The 18,291-nt window shown below is 41.3% G+C and overlaps 1 protein-coding gene and 1 long non-coding RNA gene across 2 annotated transcripts in view; one reads left to right on the plus strand and one right to left on the minus strand.

Moving 5' to 3' along the window:
* Nucleotides 1-18,291, minus strand: part of WIPF1 (WAS/WASL interacting protein family member 1) — a 130,446-nt gene that overhangs the window by 83,604 nt on the left and 28,551 nt on the right. The window lies entirely within an intron of this gene.
* On the plus strand, nt 14-17,983 carry LOC148778596 (uncharacterized). Its single transcript, XR_016035809.1, has 3 exons — nt 14-142; nt 17,099-17,207; nt 17,847-17,983. It is a non-coding gene; the product is annotated as an uncharacterized LOC148778596 (long non-coding RNA).

Below are 18,291 nucleotides of genomic sequence, written 5' to 3' on the forward strand. Positions count from 1 at the left end.
TCTGACTCGTTCAAGGAGCGGTCAGAGACATGTGATAAGATCGTCTCCCTGCCTACTTCATGCTGGGGTAACCCTGGGTCTCAAGAAATGGCTGTGTCCCCACAGGGGTCCCCAGCTGGCCTCAGACATCCCCAGGGCTCAGGTAAAGAGGAGAGAAGCAAGGGGGTGGGCTGGGGGAGGCAGGGGACAGTGGTGTCTGGGCTCCTGGCTCTTCTGATGCCATAAGGAGGGGGAGAAAGGGACAGACCGAGGCTCTTGGGCCCCTGGGTAGCCCCACCTTGGGGAAGGGTGGCACCTGGGAAGAGCAGCCAGCTCACAGTGGAGCCTGGAGCTTGGGCGCTGGCCTGTCACCAGGATGGGCCCAGTGCCACCACCCTGAGGACTGCTGAGGAAGGGCGGCCATGCGCTGCACCCAGGGCGTCCCCAGGATCCTCTCTGGAGGGCGCCAGCATGGACGAGCACACCCAGGGCCTGGCTCACGTTCTTCTGCACCATGCAGCCAGAAGGGCCACTCAGCCTGAGTATCCTGGGCCAGTCTCAAGTTCACGTCCAGTCTAGTCAGCCCTGCTGTCAGACAGTGTGCCCTAACTTTGGGTTCAGCAAACAAAGACACGGTACTCTCTGCCTCCCGGGGCGACATAACCGGCACACATTTCCCCCTTGCTGGTCTCCAAAATATGCCAGCCTTTTGGTTTCTCCTGAAAGGGTTGACTTCATCTTCCTGTGGGATGGATGGGGTTCCTAGTGGCACACAAGCCCTGGCTGTGGGGGGCCCTGATGCTGGCCTGCCAAGAGCAACAGGGAGGGTGCCCCTCTGTGCCCCCAACAGGGACGAGGCCTGGAGCAGAGCTGGGGCAGGACCAAACAGGATGCCATCCTAGCCTGCTTGTTCCTGTGGTCAGTATCCCCTCTCTTCTTTGATAATTCCTCGAGCTCTCTGGAGGCCCGACATACTGGAATTTATGGATGTAGGCAGTGGTGTGTGGAAGTGAAAAAATGTCCTGGACTAAGGGGAAAACAGTCTGTAATTTATACAACCTGACTCAGTGCAGAAACCCCAATGACTGTTTCTATTTGGCTACCCTGGCGTAATTCTTTTATTTTTTTCCAAATGCTTTTAAAGTGATTTTTTTCCTTTTTGGTTGTTTTTTAGAAAGGTAACTGTAGACAAGCTCACTGTTCCAAGTCTTGAAAATATGACCCTATAATTCCCCAAAGAAGTTTTCCATGTGAGAACACCAAGGGAGGAAGCGGATCCTGGGAGTCAGGACTTTGGATAACACGAAACTGCAGTCTTACCACATGAGTGGCTTTCTGGCTTTGAAAACACACATAACTGTTTTTACCATTCTGACAGGTGATGGCTGGTTTTCTGACTGAACTGTACAGTTAGATTAGCCATCTGAGTCAACATGGCTAAAAGCACAGCCATCACTTTAAAATAAGCATAATGGTAAAACTTTGGCATCTTGGAAAAACAAAATGCTCCATGGATGATAAATAATAATGGATTGACTTGAATATATTTAGAAGTGTCACATTCTGGGCTAAGCTTCCAGTTCCATTTTTTTTAAACTAAGGAGTTACATATGTTCTACTTCAATCATGCTCTGTGTGGAATTTTCAATGGCTCAACAAAATACATTATAATATCCCTTAAAACTCCCTAACCTGTCCTCCTGTCCACGATTTTTGTTTTTTCTCTTTAGGCTTTAAAAGAATTTTAACAACTTTGTCTTTTAGAGCAGTTGTAGATTTACAGAAAAATCAAGAAGATAGTCGGGTTCTCATTCTGTACCCAAGCTCCCTGATATTAAAATCTTACATTTTGTATGACAGATTAATAGCAATTAAGAAACCAAAACTGATACATTATTACTATTAACTAAGGACCATAGGTTATTTAGGTTTTCTTAATTTCCCCCCATGTCCTTCTTCTGTCCCAAAAACCCCATCCAGGATACCATATTACATTTAGTCATTGAGCTTACTTAGGCTCCTCTTAGCTATGACCGTTTTGCAGACTTTCCCTGGTTTTGATGACCTCGACAGTTCTGAGGAGTACTGGTCAGGTATTTTGTAGAAGGTTCCACAACTGGGATCTGTCTGATGTTTTTCTCATCATAAGACAGGGTGATTGGGTTGTTTAGAGGAAGACCACAGAGGTAAAGTGCCATTTTAACCACATTACATCATGTATATTTACTGTCAATGTAATTTAACACTGTTGATCACGGCCTTGATCACCCAACGTAATGTTTGTCATGATTCTCCATGGAAGGCTGCTCCTCACCCTCTTCTATACTGTTACACTTTGGAGAGAAAAGCTTAAGGGTGGAGTATCTATACAAATTATTTTGAATTTTTCTGCACAGAAGACTTATCACTTCTCCCCATATATTTTCAGTCATTTTTTATCTCAGTATGGTCTCACAGATATTCATTTCATACTTTGGGTTATAATTCAACACAATTTTACTAACTTTGTTGCTCAGATTAATCACCTTTGGCTGGTGGGAGCTCTTTCAGTGGGCTCCTTGTTCCTTTGACAGTCTCCTATCAATATTCTGTTCCTTGGTTTTTGTTTTCGAGCATTTTGTTATTTTCTGGCACTAAAATACTCTCCATGCTTATCAAATATAGTACCTCCCCAGCTGTCCATGACATTTTTTGTCTTGACAAATGAATGAAAGAAAATAAATCTATGGGCCTGAGAAAAATTTTATGTGCCTTCAATTTTCATTAGTTCTGTCCTGTGTATTAGTAAACACTTTTTGAATTTTTGAAGACTTTTTTTTATATGTACCATTTTTAAAATCCCTATTGAATTTGTCACAAGATTGCTTCTGTTTTATATTTTGGTTTTTTGCCACGAGGCATGTGGACCCTTAGCTCCTCAAGCAGGTATTGGACCCACACCCCGTGCATTAGGGAAGGCAAAGTCTTAACCACTGAACCACCAGGGAAGTCTCTAGCAAGTATTTTAAAAATTGCTTTTATAAACTTAGTCCTATCTTCTACCAGCAAGAAAATACCAAAACACCGAGTGAGATTCTGCATTTCCTTAATTCCAAGACACATGTTTTTTCTTTCATGTTCTAACATTTCTGGAAACAAAGTGTACATTTAATACCATGTCCTTGCCCCTACCTCCTCACCTGTCATAAATTTAATGGTACACCTCACAGCTGATGGTGTCTTGGGAATGGAGGGAATACAGCAGTTAATTAGTTATTTGGACTATAGACATTATTTAACTACTTTCACTGATTTTTCTTTCCCCCACTGAACAAATACTTTGACTAAAGTGGTTTGATGTGTAGCATCTACAGATTTTTACCTATTTCCAAACACAATCTAACTTTACCTCAAATCACAAATTCCCATCAAGTGTTAAATTCTTTTCAACTTTTTAATGGATTTAATATTTGACTCCTTTTACGTTTACCATGTCACTTTTTCAAGATCTTGGAATCCATCATCATGCCTGAGGGGCCTAACAGTGGCGCTAAGTGGCTGCAGGAATGATGTCTCACTCCCGTGGATGAGAACTAAAAGTGCTTACTGGTCAGAAGCAGATCAGAAAGGCCTCCTATGTTCCACCTTTCTACTCAGGGAAGCCATCCAACTACAGAATGGCAAAACTGGGTATTCTGTTCTCTGTAGCTGGGAACTCATGAACTGCTGCTGCTTTGGGAGTGTCATGCTTTATAGTTTTTTTTTTTTCTTTTAATGGACAGAAACTTGTTCACCTAATCACCATGGCCATATTTCAGTCACAGGTAAAATGTCCAATCTTTTCATCCAGGCAGGAGAACTTGGATATTCTAAATACTATTTTCTGTCCTGTGCTATGCTAAGTCACTTCAGTCGTGTTTGACTCTTTGTGACCCTATGAATTGTAGTTCACCAGGCTCCTCTGTCCGTGGGAATTCTCTAGGCAAGAATACTGGAGTGGGCTGCCATGCCCTCCTCCAGGGGATCTTCCCGACCCAGGGATTGAACTTGGGTCTCCTGCATTGGCAGGCAGATTCTTTACCATCTGAGACATGTGTAAAATGTACTAAGATAATGATAGTGCCCTAGTCATCTCACTAGCATCCAGAAGAGGTTGGAAGAGTTGCCACACTGACTTTTTAGGCAGCTCTTACCACATGCAGTTGTCCCTTGGTATCTGTAGGGGATTGGTTCCAGGACCACCCCCCCACCCCGTCCCCACAAATCCGAGGATGCTCAAGTCCCTTAAGTCAGCCCTGTGTATCCATGGTTCCAAACTGGTGCATAGATAGGGCCCAGTGTACTTTGATTTAATTCTCACAGCAATCCTGTGATCCCCACTTCACAGCTAAGTAGCCAAATTAGAGGGGCTAAATAACTGCTCAGGGGCCACAGATAAGTTTGAAGCTGGAGACTCAGAGCTGAATGCTATTCTTTGCTGTAGATGGTTTACTATCTATAACTCACAAACGGGCACTTCACTGAATTTAGTCCTATTCTCGAATTAATTTTTGCACATGATTTTCATCTCAGCCAAAGCTAAGTGACAGTGAGGACAGAAACAATGTCCTTTGCTTGTTTTGGCCACATTATGCAGCATGTGGGATCTTAGTTCCCCAACCAAAGATCAAACCTGTGTCCCCTGCATTGCAAGGCAGATTCTTAACCACTGGACCACCAGGGAAGGCCCTGGGACAGTGTCTTTTACCCCATTAACTCTGCCTCATTCTAGCAACTGTCCTGTTAACTCTGCACTTCTGCATTACTGCTAATCAAATTTTTTATTAGAAAAAAGTCACAATTTTTCCAATAAAAGTAAATAATTAAGCTTTATAAATTCCCTCCCCCCTACATTATTGTTTCATTTTTCAGTTATTAGCTTCTTAAATTTTAAACTTATTGCTTTTCAGTCCTTTAAATAAAAGGCTTAAATTTTTATCTAACTATATTTTTAGTATCAGTTCAGTTCAGTTCAGTCGCTCAGTCGTGTCCGACTCTCCGCGACCCCATGAATCACAGCACGCCAGGCCTCCCTGTCCATCACCAACTCCCGGAGTTCACTCAAACTCATGTCCACAGAGTCGGTGATGCCATCCAGCCATCTCATTCTCCGTCGTCCCCTTCTCCTCCCGCCCCCAACCTTTCCCAGCATCAGAGTCTTTTCCAGTGAGTCAACTTGTCGCATGAGGTGGCCAAAGTATTGCAGTTTCAGTTTTAGTATAATCCCCCATAATTCAATGTACTCTATTTACACTGTTAATTTTAAAATAGTCTACAGTTGCAGTAGTGGTTTCCTTCTTGATCCAAAAATTATTTAAAAGGATCATATCTCAGTTTCCAAGTGCTCAGATGGAGGTTGAGGTAACAGCCATCTTGTGTAACTTTCAATGCTATGTTTTCGTTATATGTCTACTTTTGGTTAGTTTAAGTTGCTTTGTGGTGTGGTATTTCATCAATTCTTGAAATTATCCATGGTCTTTTGAAAGACTGCATATATTTCCTATTTGTTAGGTTAGGTTAATAACTATTATGTAGATCTTTTGTTCCTACTTAATTTTGTCTGCTTGATCAAATTCTGAAAGTATTTTGTTAAAGTCTCCCATTATGATTATGGAAAACTTTGTGTTTTTAAATTTTTATTTCATGTATATTTTTAATTTGGATTATTCTGCTTGTATTTTTAACAAATTTTGCTTTATCTAATTCAGTGTTAAATGCTCAGTTCCTAAAGTTTCATTGTTATTGAAGCTTGTTTGATTAATATCTTTTGTTTTATACCTTGTTCAATATTTCTTTTACATTTACTCCTACACTTTTTAGAGTTAATATTAACACTCCTATTTTTGTTTGTTAGAATTCACCAACCTATCCCTTTATTTTCTGCCTTTCTGTATAATCTTGGTATACAAACACTTCTAAAGACAGTATTTAGCTAGGTTATCTTTTTAATCAACCTTATTCTAATAGAGGGATTTAAATGTGACTGAATCACATTCACTGTTGTATGCTTATCTTATGCTTGCCATTTTATCATATATATTCTGTTATATTGGTTTTTGTTCCCTTTTTCATGATCTTTGCTGATTGACTATGGTTTATATCATCATAGCACCCCTGGCTCTGCAGGTGTATTTTAATATCTAATGGTTTAGAAATCCTCCCTATTATACTTTTTTTCTACAGGTTAAAATACATGTAACCTTTCTAGGTGAACATCAGAGAACTGCATAGTAAGACCCTGTCAATCGGTAAGGTCAGTCCATTGTTTTGGGAAATTTAATGGTAGGTTCGTGTCGATAACAATAATAAATCTTGTGTATATGGGAATGACGCTACACAGGCATTAGAAACTCTTCTAAAGAGTATGTGGCCAGGTCTCCATTCACTTCCCTCCCTGCTTCCAACAACAAGAACCGGCTATAGCTTTCACAAATCATGGGGATGAATGTGGGGAGAGGGGCAGTCAAGAACCTAGTGGCTGGGATGTAGCCAGGAACATCCTGAGGAATGCTTGTGCAAATTTTGGATTCAGATATGCAGAGACTTTGGAGATCTGTAGAAGGGAGGCTCTCAAGGTGAACTTCCTGCTATCTCACTTCCAATCACTAGAAGTCACCATCAGCTGAGAAATCTAATCAAGAATTAGGTAAGAGCACCAAAGTAAGACCACAAGAACATAAACATATCCTTGAAAGACATGAAAAATCCAAATTGAGGAAATAATGTTGTTAGACCTGCTCAGGAGGCTAGAATTCTCAGTTTCTTAGTGTCTAGTTAAAAAAATTCAGTAATCAACAAGAATCCACCCCTTTTCCCCTAAAAATGAGGTGTTTTCCACTTTTTAAAAACTTGGATATAGGTGAAAGGGTGATGGGGAAACTTCTGGCCATAAAACACCTAAGCAGGTATTCTTTGTATGTGTTTCTATTTGTGCATGTGTTTGAATAAAGGTTAACATTAAGATTCCATATTTAATTTTTTATGGAGAATCCCAGTGGGAGGGAAGCAATAAGGATAAAGGTGAAACAACTGTTTGAAGACTTGCCATTATTAACTCTCAATTTACTGGACTGAGATCCTGGTTTGAATCACAAAGAAGTGATTAAATACCTTAAAAGAGTATTTCTGTTATAACATATTTTAAAAATTAATTTAGCCACATAAAATTTTATGAAGCAAATCTTTTTTAAGTATTCTCATAATACAAAAGGGGAGACTAAGGGATTCCAAGAGTTGAAGGGATTTGTTCAAACAAGTAAGTAAGTGATAGAACTGGGATTTAAACCCAAAGCTTCTGACTGCAAACCAGTGTCATTTCCAATATACACCAAAACTTTTTTTTTTTGGTTGGCATGTGGCATTGTAGTTCCCTGACCAGAGACTGAACTCATGCCCGCTGCATTGAGAGTGTATAATCTTCACCACTGGACCAGCAGGGAAGTCTGACATCAAAACTTCTGTCTCAGGGAAAGCTAAACCCGTGCACACCACATGCATTTTGTACAGAGAGAAACTGCAGCGAGGTACACCCTTGGTAGTCAGTGCTTCACGATGTAGGTCAAACAATTCAGCTGGACCTAGAACAACTGTTTCTACACTGACCCTGAGTGACTTCTAGAGCATTATGTCATGCCAAAGGCTTTCCTCATTAGCAGTCAAGCAAAAAGACACCATGCACCACATTTCTGAGTCCTAGGAACAGCTACAAAGAAGAACGGTCAAAAAAGTTCTCTTGCTGATGCACTGCACTCTGGTACATTTGATTATGTCCTTGTGATGTAATTGAAGAGCCATTCTTTGGCATACTATAGGGCCTGATATCAACAAACAAACTGGCCCTTTCCAATATCATGCAGTTTAATTCCAAATAACTAGGCCCCTCACTCATCTTTGTTATTGATCAAAACATTGAAAAGATATGGCAAACTCCCTGACTCATAAAAAGACTGGCTAGGGACACAAAGTGGAGAAGGCAATGGCAAGCCACTCCAGTACTATTGCCTAGAAAATCCCATGGATGGAGGAGCCTGGTAGGCTGCAGTCCTTGGGGTCGCTAAGGGTCGGACACGACTGAGCGACTTCACTTTTACTTTTCACTTTCACACATTGGAGAAGGAAATGGCAACCCACTCCAGTGTTCTTGCCTGGAGAATCCCAGGGACGGGGGAGCCTGGTGGGCTTCCGTCTATGGGGTCACACAGAGTCGGACACGACTGAAGTGACTCAGCAGCAGCAGCAGGGACACAAAGAAAGCCTTGCCATTCACCTAGGATGAGTTTTAAGAAGCCTATAAATACAGAACTCCTGAGGTGGAAGACAGTATTGAGAACCAAGACCCTCTCACACATTTGTTGCTCCATTCTTTTAGGATGAATAGTGAAAAGAAGAATGCAAGGCAATCTTAAAATTCAAAAGTGAACCAAGGTTATCGGGAGAGATTATGAGTGGGTATTATGCAGATTTGTAGCCCCAATTCAGGATTTGTATTTTCCCTACACATATATATAACATAGGACCAGGAGAACAGTTAATTGCCTATTTGTACAATCTTCCTACTCAGATGTAACCCTCTCTTCCACATTTAACAGCATATAGAATAGGGCAGAATTGGTAAACAAGCTCACATCACTCCTAAAAGGAAGGATTCTGGAATCAAACTACCTGGGCTCAAATCCCAGATCCATCACTTACTAGTTACAGTGAATTACTTTATCATTTGGGGCCCAGTTTACTCATCTGTAACGTGGAGATAACTTTCTGAGTACTGAGTGTGACAATGCATTCAAAGAGCTCAGCCAGTGCAGTGCATAAATCGTGGCTACTATTACTGTTAGGTGGAAATCTTATTAGGAAATTCTACATTAGAACTTCTCATAAGAAATGTAATCAGTCAAGCAATGGGCTTTATCTCTGGGTGCTGTGTAAGCAGGAAATAAAAAGATCTTCAGAAATCAGGGGCAGTGGAGTTACAGGTCCTCCAGTCATCCTAGAGAGGCACAGTCCAGCCAAGAAGTAGAATAGGAAGCCTGGAAGTGGAGTAGCATTTATGCTTCTAAATTTGGAAGAGTTGGATGTATTTGTATTTGATCAAAAAATGAGGAAAATGGTTTGTGAATTATATCTCCATTAAAATTTTTTTTTTAAATGATGAAGGTTTCATAACCAGTGAAAAACTGTGGATGAGAAAGAGATGTTTAGAAATGGCCATGAGTGTAGGGAAAGAAGCAGATGGCTACACAGGATTTTGAAGGAACTGTTTCTGTGGTGCAAAGTGTAACACTTTTAAGCCATGCCTTTTGGAAAACTTAGATGAAACAGATATGTCACTCTTCAAGGCTATCTGGCTTTCTGATGTTTTCTTTGAATGAGACTCTAAGCAGGATCTGCACCATGTAGGACCTCAGGATTTATTCAGGTTACAATTAGTGTGGGTCATATCCAGCTGCGAACATCAAACCCAACCACATCTGTTTATCACATATTTTTCTGGATTATGATTTAGATTTTGAAGTGGCTACAGACAGGCTGAATTACATAATTCTATAAATGAGGTAACCTTTCAAATGATAAACATCTCTCAAGATTTTATTAATATTTACAGTCATTCTGAATAACAATACATTGTATATACCATTATCTATTATTTTCTTTGTCTAGAAATAAAGCTGATGCTTTGGGAAGTACCTAAAATAAAAACAAGGTGCTGTTTGTTGAACTGGGCTTCCCTGGTGACTCAGTGGTAAAGAATCTGCCTGCCGATGCAGGAGATGCAGGGGACGTGGGTTTGATCCATGGGTTGGGAAGATCCCCTGGAGAAGGAAGTGGTAACCCACTCCAATATTCTTGCCTGGATAATCCCATGGACAGAGGAGCCCGGTGGGTTATAGTTCATGGGGTCGCAAAGGGCCGGACATTTGCTGAATTACTGTTGCACATCTCTCAATGATATGAGAGACATGACATCTCTCTTACTTCCTGCACTGAAAGCCACAAGCAACTACTAATTAACTTCCAAGCACAAATTGATGTACAACAATGATCAATCATCTCTTTATCTAATAACAGTAGTGTGTTTATTGAAATGTTTCCTGAACATCTTATATAAACTGCATTTTAACCTCAGGGCACAATGGATCATTAATAACATTGATGGAAGTGGAGGCAGAATAGGAATTAAAGGCATATCACAATGAACTGATTATAGTTTTTGTTTTAATAAGTTACACTTCCCTTTTTATTGGAAAATGACCACCAAGAACTGTAATATTCATCAAAATAAACTGAAATTTTTAGTGACTAGGTGTAAATAGGTGTAAAACCTAACAGGTGTAAAGCCTTCCTAAGCAGTAAGGAATATGCAGGGGGCATATAAGTTGTGACCAGTAGTGTGCTACTAAATGTACCACTAAATGTATAAATTCAGGTTAAAAATAATTCATTTAGCTTGATTAAAGACAGGCATTTAAGGTTACAAAAATAAAAACAAATAAAGCAAGGCAACACCACCACCACCCTGGGCTGTCATTAATGATACACTGTCTTGCTATCCAAACTGTAAAGGAAAAAACTCCAGGAATCCACTACCCAACTGCGCTAGCAGTGCACGGACACATCGTGGGGTTATGTTTCTCGTTTGCAAAGTTGCAGTAACAGATATATTTTATTTACAGAAATCCAACTCTTTATGCTTGAAAGGAAAGAGAAAATAAATACAGTGGCAGCCATGTCACTCACCATTCTGCACAATCTCTCTTGAGATGAAAGCTGTGAAGCTATGGTTGTCACTGGCATGCCATGCTGGGTATAGTACCAGTCTTCAGAAACACGTATCATTCACATTCCAGGGCTCATAAATAGCAGCTGGCCGCTTCATGTGGAAGTCAACCCCCAGTGATCAAGATTAACTCCCAATAGAGGGAATTTCTACCTTAACCACAATTGTAAACTTCCCTGAACTCTGCTGGACCACAAATGTCTTTATCTCACGGTGGTTCCTCATCCTGACAATGGCAGCTCAGAAACTCTGCTGCTGCAGTGATTCCAAGGCTCAGTAATAAGCCACCATGCCTTCTGGCACGTCCTTCTCTCATATTCTCCTTACACCAAGTGATGAAGTAAAGATTTGAGATAGAGTTTTGAAAAAAAAAAAAAGTCTTTTATTGTGGCCCAGTACCTGTGATAATTTCATGTCTTTTAAAAGGAAGTTTGGAACATTACTGCTCCTTTTAAAGGAAAAGAGCAGGTAGGCTCACCGAGAGATGAATGACTATCTTAACACATGAAAATGTTCTAATGAAATGCTCCCTACCACAGTCTTAAAAACAATACGGAAAATATGTACTGAAATAAAGAAATGACTTCCCATCTCTCAGTATGTCTCTAAAGACTGACACTTTAGGCAATAAGCACCTGAGAGAAAGGTGTTCTGTCTCCTGCAAAGCCAATCTTGGCCTTGGTTCAAGGTCAGCCTCTTCCTTCCAGACCCTCCAGTAGAGGCTTGCCCCCTCCCTCCACTGGACCAGTGGTTCCCTTGACCCCACTTACCAGTCCACCTGGGGGTCGGGAGAGAGAGATGATTTGGCACTTTGCAGGGGTTTACTTAATGAATGAAAGATCACTGCCTCCCAACACCAAAGAAGAGTGGAATCCCTCGTTCTCAAATACACTGTCTAGTTCACTAGTTTTATAAACGGTCTACTGCATGTATGCACAAAATATGAAAACTTCAAAATGAAAAATGCTGATTCCAACGCTAAGTTAACCTGCCTAGTAATTTATATATCTTAAGGCTAGTAAAGTCATGCTCAAAATTCTCCAAGCCAGGCTTCAGCAATACGTGAACCATGAACTTCCAGATGTTCAAGCTGGTTTTAGAAAAGGCAGAGGAACCAGAGATCAAATTGCCAACATCCACTGGATCATCAAAAAAGCAAGAGAGTTCAAGAAAAAATCTATTTCTGCTTTATTGACTATGCCAAAGCCTTTATGTGGATCACAATAAACTGTGAAAAATTCTGAAAGAGATGGGAATACCAGACCACCTGACCTGCCTCTTGAGAAACCTGTATGCAGGTCAGGTAGCAACAGTTAGAACTGGACATGGAACAACAGACTGGTTCCAAATAGGAAAAGGAGTATGTCAAGGCTGTATATTGTCACCCTGCTTATTTAATTTATATGCAGAGTACATCATGAGGAACGCTGGGCTGGATGAAGCACAAGCTGGAATCAAGATTGCCGGGAGAAATATCAATAACCTCAGATATGCAGATGACACCACCCTTATGGCAGAAAGTGAAGAGGAACTAAAGAGCCTCTTGATGAAAGTGAAAGACGAGAGTGAAAAAGTTGTCTTGAAGCTCAACATTCAGAAAACGAAGATCATGGCATCTGGTCCCATCACTTCATGGGAAATAGATGGGGAAACAGTGGAAACAGTGTCAGACTTTATTTTGGGGGGTCCAAAATCACTGCAGATGCTGATTGCAGCGATGAAATTATAAGACGCTTACTCCTTGGAAGGAAAGTTATGACCAACCTAGATAGCACATTAAAAAGCAGAGACATTACTTTGCCAACCAAGGTCTGTCTAGTCAAGGCTATGGTTTTTCCCATGGTCATGTATGGATGTGAGAGTTGGACTGTGAAGAAAGCTGATCGCCGAAGAATTGATGCTTTTGAACTGTGGTGCTGGAGAAGACTCTTGAGAGTCCCTTGGACTGCAAGGAGATCCAACCAGTCCATTCTAAAGGAGATCAGTCCTGGGTGTTCATTGGAAGGACTGATGCTAAAGCTAAAACTCCAATACTTTGGCCACCTCATGCGAAGAGTTGACTCACTGGAAAAGACTCTGATGCTGGGAGGGATTGGGGGCGGGAGGAGACGGGGACAACAGAGAATGAGATGGCTGATGGCATCACCGACTCGATGGACATGAGTTTGAGTGAACTCCGGGAGTTGGTGATGGACAGGAAGGCCTGGCGTGCTGTGATTCATGGGGTCACAAAGAGTTGGACACGACTGAGCGACTGAACTGAACTGAAGGCAAAACTGGACATAAACACTCCCTCTGTCCCTCCTTCCATGATCTCCTGTACTTGTGCTTCTTGGACCTTTTACTTTTACTGAATCATAATACCACCTCAACTGCTCTTCTCAAAAAGAATAAAACTCCTTAGCTTCTCAGTTTTCTTTCTAGGATTAAACAAAGCAGTACACCTCCTGACAATGTTTTTAACAGAGAAATAGGAAGCCAAACAAGATAGAAAGTCTTTGACAAATAGAAGGCAGCCAATCTTCAGCCATCCTGCGCTGGTGACCACTACTCTGGTTCAAGGTGCCTGTGGGCTACCTTCAGAAGGGTGGACAATAAGGAATGGCCAGGCAGGGGCCTGCCGTGAGAACTCGCATGAGATGGCCAAACAGCATGGATGAGATTAGCACTGTGGTGAACTTACGTGTATAAGGACAGCCTAGTTTCCTGGCATCTCACGTGCTGTGAATTTCCTCCCTCTGATCTAGAAACATGAGTTCTGACCCACAAGGAGCTGAATTTCTCTGTTGTAGGCTGAGCTGAAAATACAACAATTAGAAAAAAATAAAGCTTTCTCCACACAGCCTCTCAGAAAGGATCTGGCCTGTGATCTGCCATACCCTGATTTTCAAAATTCAAATGGATTTATCTGTTCACGAAAAGGCCACTACACTGATTGTAAATCTGATTACTGTTATCACAGTTGAGCTGCTTCTGAAGCACTAGCTACGTCGGGCCTAATAGCCTAATTTTGCTTTGTAAATGCTCTTAACAGCACGAACTACTAGCGTTATCCATTAACCTAAAATATAATAATTATGACATTAAGTGTTTATGTGTATCAACAGTGTTACCTTAAAAAAAAAAAAAGAAATCCTAAGTGCTTTCTAATGCATTGCCTAATTCATCATCATTGAAGAAAGCTGCTATTTCTACTTAGAGGTGGTGACATGAACTTATTGCTAAATGAAAAATAGTAACATACTCTCCCGAGCAAGCTATTAAATTGCACACATATCTGTTAACTGATTAGCTCACTCTCCCATGTTTTTCTTATATGGAAAAAACCTAGCAGCAACATGGTACATTTTGATGGGACCAGGTGGTTCTTACAGTCAAAACCCTCTAAACACAATGGCGTGATACAGTAACTACCCAAGCTACGTAGCCAGGCCTCCTTGGTGGGCGAGGGCTCTAGGTATCTACTGCTGTGCAACAAACGAGCCCAAAACTCAGCTTCATCAAACAACCATTTCATTATCCTCATGAATTCTATGGGTCAGGAATTTCCAAAGGGCATGATGGAGACAACTCTTCTCTGTTTCATAACACCTGTGGTCTTAGCTGGGATCACTGATAGGCTGAGGGCAAGAGAAGACTGGGGCTAGAGAATCCACTTCCATGATGGAATCACTTATGTCTGATGCAAGGCTGGGAAAGCTAAAGGATGGGCTCACCAAGACTTATATCTAGCCTTCCTAGCATCTAGTTGGACTTCTTACTTGGTGGCTCAAGCTTCCGAAAGCAAGTGTTCCCAGTGAGGCCAAAGTACAGCCTTTTATGATCTAACCTTGAAAGTCACATGGGGCCACTCTGTCTTACTCTCTTGGTCAAAGAAGTACAATCCCCTTTCCCCACCAGAGTCAAAGGAAAAGACACAAACGCATCTCTCACTGGAAGAAGCATCAACATACCTGTAGCCATGATTTCAATATCTACAATGAGTCTTCAGTTCCCTGTGTCTGATGCAACAACATTTGGGACTTGAACTTTTATTGATTAGCAAGTGTGTTTTCAGAATTAAAACCACAAATGGTTGCAACTGTATTTCTAAATAATCAGTTTCTCAATTGTAATATAATGCCTACTTGGGTGTTAAGTACATATTAATTTGGAATAGCAACAAAGTATTATTGGAATTGTTGGAATAACAACAGGCAGATTTGTTGGCTTGTTTTGCCTTTAATTTTATAAAAAGTATTCAGTTGAGTCAAAAACATTTCCCCCTATTTCCATAAAGGTTTTATGGCAATCAGATGCCCCAAGTTATATTGAAACACTTACGGAAACTAAGTTAAAACCAATTTAACTTCATAGAACTAACTTTTCAGCTTGAGGTGGCAAATTTAAGTTTCTATCAGAGCAGGTAGAGAAGTAAAAGCTGATGGTAATATTGCAGAGTGGGGTTAACTGGAGCATGTGTGTCCTTAAGATATCTGCATTCAATTTTTTATAAAATACTGCACTTTTCAGAAATGGCTCTTAGACCACAACTTTGATTCAAATTAGGTGCAGATATTTGTTAAGTTTACAGTTTTTTGTCCTAGTTCTATTGGTCTATTTCACACTCCTCTGAGACTGGAAAACACTCAATACACAATTTGCTAGTTAATAATAAACACGTATTGAGCATTTAGCATGTTGCAGACACTGAGCTAAGCCACTGACATTTGTATCTCATTTAATGTGCCACAGTCCTTTGGGGGTATTACTGAACCCATTTTACAAATAAAGAAATTAAGCTTCAGGGAGGTTAATTAACCTGACAAAGGTGAAACAGCTTGTGAGCAGTAGAGAGGGGGTCACACCCAGATAGGGTTTGATCCTAACACCTATGCTCTCAGCCACTGCATGGTATAATATGGTGCTTTTGATGAATGTGGCTCCCCTAAACCATAGATGAGTGGTACACAAGAAGGGGGCTGTGTAAACACTTGGTCAACACTTCTTTGGTTAGAACCCATCCAGTTACACTAATTCAGGGATGGAAATGGAAGTTTACCTAAGGCACTGAATATGCAGAGATAGTCCCTTCTACTCAGAATCCTGTAAGTCTAAGACCGTGTAAGGTTGCTGTACTCCAGCACCCAGACCACATTTCTCTGGACACCTGGAAAGAGATCTGGAGTCTCAGGCTTCGAGAAGACAGACAGTGCCTCCACCATTGATCACCCTGATAGAATACAATCCACTAGCAAGGCACAACTCACATATTTATCAAATGAGCACAAGACATAGAATCAAGGAAATCAACATTTCTGTGCTCAACACCATCTCCTGGCAGATCAACACTTGATTTTCCCTTTAAAAAAAAAAATCTGTTTTGAAAAATTCCCTTAAAAAAAAATCCTCCTCTATTTCCTTGAAGAGAAAATTCAGAGAGTTCTCATACATCAAATGACAGAGGCAGTTTTTAATCATTTAAATTATTTATCCTTCATTGTTTAATGCTTTATACCACTCCCCCATGCATAATTTATTACACCATTTATGTTTATTAAAAATTGATCACAAGGACATGCTCTCTCCCCATCCTCTCAGGCTACAGATATTTCTCTGTCAGATCGCTTGAGAACAGACAACAATTTTTTAAAAAAATTGACTCTACTGGTTTGTATGCAGGTCCTTTTCTTAAATTCCTTTTCTTCCACAAAAGGACTAGAGGTTACCTTTATGTATTAACTACTTGTTTCCCTTTTTATATAACAAGAATGTTTACCTGAAGACCCACTGAGGCTTTCAGGAAAAGGTTTATGTTGCTTTTCTAACTTCTAGAATGCAGATGTGAAAAGGATGCATGAAAGAACCAGATTCTAGAGTCTTCTGTGACAGGTCATAGCTGTGGAGCCATCTCTTTCTCCTTGCTTTTCTATTCTGTTCTGTATTTCCTCCGCAAATGACTAATTTTCCTTGCCTTAACTGGAGAGCTTTTTTCCTCTTCTTTTCCAATTTCATCCCAAATCCCCTTGCCTCTGCACTTCTCAACTCGTGATTCGTGCTGTCCTCAGCCAGTCACCAACCGCAAATCCTCTAACTCCTCATCACCAGTGTTTCCAACCCACTGCCCTAAGAATGAAAGGTTCAAGAAGGTGACATCCCTGGACACTCCTGCCTCAGTCCCGGTCATTCTTCTCTTCCCCACAGGAGGAGAGAGAAGCAGATTTCAACAAGGTGGGTGAGAGGAGGGGAGGAAGGAAGAAGCACCACCCAAGGTTCTCACAATGTATTAGTCTGAAAAAGGTTTGCCATGGACTAAACCCCAAAGTAATCAAACTTGGTACATTGCAGTTGGCTCTCTGTGGTCCTTCCAGCCCACCCCAATGGGATCCAGCCCTGTCCCTCTTCCAGGGCTTCCTGTTGAAGCAGATGGCTGGCCTCCCAAGCCAAAAACCTGAAGGTAACCCTCACCTCTGCCCTTTCATTCACTCCCATAACCAATGAACCAATTGCCCAGACTTGTAGATTCTCCTTTTCAGTATCCCTGGAGTCATCCCCTGAGCCATTCACCACTCTCCCCTGCCTGGTCCCAGAACAGTTTCTTCAGGTCTCTAGGCCCAGGTCCTTCCATTCTCAGCATGATGTAGCTATGATCTCTCTGAAAGGCAGATCTGCTTACAGTTCTCTTCCTATCACAGCTGAAGCCAAGTCTAACCCTAATATGGCTTACCAGGCTTTCGATACGTGATGAGGCTCCTGGTTAGTTCATGGGCCTTTTGTTTCACAAACCCTAGGTGTGACTCCTCCTCACCCCCACAAACACACCAGGCAGCTCTACTCTCTACACTCCACTCTCCAGCCACACAGAACTTCTCCAGTTCCACAGAGGAGCCATGTTTTCTCTTTTCTCTTGCCTGGGGAGTATGCCTCCAATGAATGTTGTATGCCTCCAATGAATATTGTACAGAGTATGCCTCCAGTGAATGGTGGCCTCCAATGAAGCTTGGCTCCTGGTATTCACACCTTGTATAGTCCCCTCTCTTGGAACTGGGCTGTACTTCTGACTTGTTTTTTGTTTTTTTTTTTTAAAAAAAAAAAGGAACGTGCAGAACCTGCTAGTCATGGTATGAGACTTAAGAAGGCCTGGAAGCTTCTGCTTTTGTGATCCTAACTACCATGGAAAAGGTCCAGCAATCCTGCTGAAGATACCATATGGAAAGACCACATGAAGAGGCCACTTGGAAAGTAAGAGGTCCTGACATTTCCTGGAGAAGAAGAAAAGCCCAGCTCAGTTCTGCCCCAGCTAACCTGCCATCTGAATGCAGCTCCCGTCTGACCATCAGCAAGAACAGCAGAAGAGCTGCCCAGTTGAGCCCAGCCAGATTGCAGAATTGCAAGCAATGAAATGATTGACGTTTTAAGCCACTAAATTTTGGGAAGGTTTGTTGCATACCAAGATATAACTGTAATGAACTCAATGTATAAATGAAAGGGAATACAAAATTATTTCACAGAATAAATTTTATGCAATGACAAGTCAATAT

The sequence above is a fragment of the Moschus berezovskii genome, chromosome 2, assembly GCF_049115385.1.
Source record: "Moschus berezovskii isolate FMDL1 chromosome 2, NW_MosBer_1.0, whole genome shotgun sequence".
Classification (NCBI taxonomy): Eukaryota; Metazoa; Chordata; class Mammalia; order Artiodactyla; family Moschidae; genus Moschus; species Moschus berezovskii.